Here is a 3,828-nt window from a genome sequence, read left to right on the forward strand (position 1 = left end):
ATTGTTCTCTTTTATGGATAGTCGATGGGTTATTATGAGCTCAACCTCTTACGATTCATGGATGTTGTCTCAATCCTTGTAGAGCAATCTCATGGACATTTGTACTTTATTCAGAGTGTGTTTTGGATTGTTAGCGAACTCCTATAAGTAATTAAGTCTTATGTTTTTGCACAATAATATATATGATGATTGTTGTTTGTTGCTTATGCATTATGGTTTGTAATTGCACTATTGTTCATGATGTTAATTCTATGTTTCAAAACAATAATTTTTAGTATATATTTGACTATGTGCATTGAGGGTTCCTTAGTAGGGCATTATACAAGTTGATTTACGTCAATGTATTTGTATGGAACCTTCCACATAAATGCACAAGACAAATAAAATGAAAGTGACAAAGCACGCACATGCACATAAAATAAGATTGAATTTTAAGTAGGTGTAAGTATCTGTGTCTCGGTAAGTAAAAGCTAAGTAGATGTCCTTAATCTAGTTCAACATGAGATTCCATGCTTTGTCAATATGTTTGTATATTAACACATTTTATCAAAACATATACACAAAAAGATGGTGAAATTTTAAGGAAAAGTAAATATACACAAAACTAATTATAAAATGATATGTACATCAAAAAGTTCTCACAATATTTGCTCCAATATCATTATTTAAAAAATTGAAACTTTAAACATTGTTATTAAAAAAACTAAGACTGAAAGATATACATTCTTGTCCAATCAAAACTAATTAAACGCTCTTTCCAATAAAAACTAATATTTTAGAAATTGGAAAATACATATTCCCTCAAAACTATTAATTTGGTTCATCATACTTTAAAAATTTTTGGGAATAAATGGCCTTCCAAATGCCTCATTCACTTAATATTTGACATAGATTATAAAAAGAAACTAAAAATGAAAATTTAAATAAACATTCTTGTTCTTAAGAAGTTGAAAAACAAACAATTTCTTTAATAAAAAATTAATATTTAAGAAATACACAATCCCCTAAATTGAAATTGCTAATTTGATCATCACACTAAAAAAGGAAATATGAAATTGGGATGAAGTGGCCTTCCCAAATGTCCATTTTTTAAATATTTGACAAAGATTGTTAAGAGAAACCAGAAATGATAATCCACGAGAAAAGACATCCAACATCTTTCAATGCATTTAGTCTCCCAATACAGCCAACTGTTTTAACATTGTGAAGTGTTAACCTTCTATAAATTCATTCAACAATGAACATTCTCATTATCCAGACGATGTTGTCGAATCAATAGAATTGGTACAAGCATGTCCTAAACTTGTTCATCTGTTCTTCCTCCAGTGCTATGAACACATTGAGGCTGTCGTCCTTTCCATTGGGCAGCAAGAGCAGAAAGTCGATCCAGCTGTTGATAACAGGACCGGAATAGAGGGGTTTCCCCCATGGATACTCAACCTCTTCAAATGCAAGCTTCTTCCATGGCGAAACCACAATGCTTCTGTCCACACAGAAAACCCCCTTGTACACCTCCAACCAATCAATGGCCGATCGAACGTATTCATCAGTGACGCGGGCGATGCCTTCCTGCACTTGCTGCACGCACCACGAAAGCTCTGCCCCTCGCAATTCCCCTGCCGTTGCCCTAGCGTAGCCCGGGAAAATGGCATTGCCTGCAAAACCCTTGGGCAATGGAGACACCATCTTTGCCCTAACGTCCACAGCGAAGAGAAGTCGAGATTTTATACGCGGCAGTGTCCACGGCCTCCGTGTGGGCGCGCCACAGGTGGGCTGTTAGGGCTTCGAAGCTGCTGCACGGCCGCTGGGCGGTGGCCTTCAGTCGGCTCAGCATTTGGACCGAGATGGGGAAGAGATTGAAGGAGAGTTTGGAGGCGGGCGATGGAGCAATTGTTGGAGGGATCTCGGAGGATTTTGTGAATTCCAGGTGGGGGTGAGTGATTTTGAGAGGGCTTCGGGCTTTGAGACAAGTGCGGTCCGTTTCTGGTTGCACGGCTAGGGTTTGCCCTTTCGCGATGGCGGCTAGGTTCTTCATCAAGTCCAGTGCTGCGATGCCGTCCAGGAGAACGTGGTTTGTTCCTAGCCCTAATGCGAATCCTCCACATTTGAATCTTGTTACCTGTAGACAACACAGTATTGTCATTTGTCAATGCTTGCTCTTTCATTTCGGTGTTTCTGCTAGGCCATGGCTTGCTCTAGTTTCATATTTTTCAACTCGGGTATCTCTCTTCAGGTAATAGAAACATTCAACATTCCAAACACTAGACTGTAACTCTTGATTCTTTACGGTTGCTGAAAAGTCTAACCTATAAAAGTCATTTGCAGGTTATAGTATTCATTGAATCTGCTTTAGAACCAGATCTTTATTTTTAAATTTTTTTTTGATGATGAGAAGTTGAGGGAATAATATTATGATGGGTGGGATTTAGATGTTTCATCCTGGTAAACACATCATCTATATGTAATAAATGAGCTACGTGTAGTAAGTGTCAACAAGACAGGCTATTTTCATGGGAGATGGATTGGTGTGAACTACTATTTATAGAATATGACTTCACATAACTCAGGTGCAATAGACATCGAATAGATGTTAAATAGATCATCCATTCTTCTGCCAGGTGTTCAGTGAATTATCTATTCTCATAATAGATCAATTTAAGCCACTAATTAAGGATCAATCAACTGATAGAACCTATTGTTTTTTACATCTCTTGCTCTTCATCTTGATGATGGATCACGTAGTGTGATTCGAAACGTTGATGGTAAAAATCTTAACACAATCGAATCCAGAAACATATCAGTACAGGTTAATGGAATCTAAAAACTTTCTCTCTCTCTCTTCCCAAAGAGATGTACCGAGGAGCATACTGGGTTAAACATGAATCTAGATACATAATCCTCTGGTGTTTCATCCTCTTTATAAGACATTTTTTAAATGTCATCACCTTTCAAATCTTGACTTCTACAATATTCTTTGTACTTTGTAAGAAGCATTGTGTGCATATCATCTCAATCTGCTATAGCATTAGCACCCAACCCCATGAATCATCACAAAGCAGCTTCTTTAAGAGTTGATGGGAACAACTTCAACTTGTGGACATCAATGGTATAGTCATAACTCTAACAAAGAATATCAAATTCAAAGAGAAAGGTCTCAATGTCTTTTATTAGGAGGCCATAAAATTTGGGAAGTACAGCAGTAGGTATATTTTTCAGATTCTGGTTGCCTTGTTGTTGAGGCATAGGAAAAGGAAAGGGAGCTTGAGTAGTCATTTTGGGAGGAGGACCTTATGGTGGTGGTTGATATACAACAAGAGCAAACAGATTATCTTGATATTCAAGTTCATCAAATAGGTCATTCAAATGTAATGATTCTTTAGATGATGAAGAGGATATGTGTTCCTAAGCATTAGCAAATGGATTTTCAAGGGGTTCTTCTTCTTTGCTCTCACTTTGTGGTTTTTCAAATTGAGAATTATATAAATCAAATGGTTCTCCTTGATAGTTACAAGGAAGAAATATCCTAAGGTGATCTCTTCTTCTATGCATAAAAGTGCTTATTGAAGTACTAAATTAAAACTAAGACTGCAACTACAAGGATTAATTTGAATTAACACCATTCCCAACAACATTGCCAAAAATGACTTATTAGAACAATACCCTAGTAACACAAGGGTTGGACGTCCTTAAATAATGATTCATTGTTGAAATTTATCATGTATCTACTTAGAACATCATGCTAAACTCATTTAATATATCAATCTAGAAACATGAACTTGAGATAGTGACTGCAAAGTTTATGTTTTAGTTCTTCTCAATAGTCATCAC

General features: G+C 36.5%; 1 pseudogene; it reads right to left on the bottom strand.

Moving 5' to 3' along the window:
• Positions 1-1,145: 1,145 nt before the first annotated feature.
• On the bottom strand, positions 1,146-2,279 carry LOC149559419 (acyltransferase GLAUCE pseudogene; annotated as a pseudogene).
• Positions 2,280-3,828: the final 1,549 nt, after the last annotated feature.

This window comes from Cupressus sempervirens, chromosome 5 (genome assembly GCF_028749045.1).
Source record: "Cupressus sempervirens isolate cs-2001-9-10 chromosome 5, ASM2874904v1, whole genome shotgun sequence".
Lineage (NCBI taxonomy): Eukaryota > Viridiplantae > Streptophyta > Pinopsida > Cupressales > Cupressaceae > Cupressus > Cupressus sempervirens.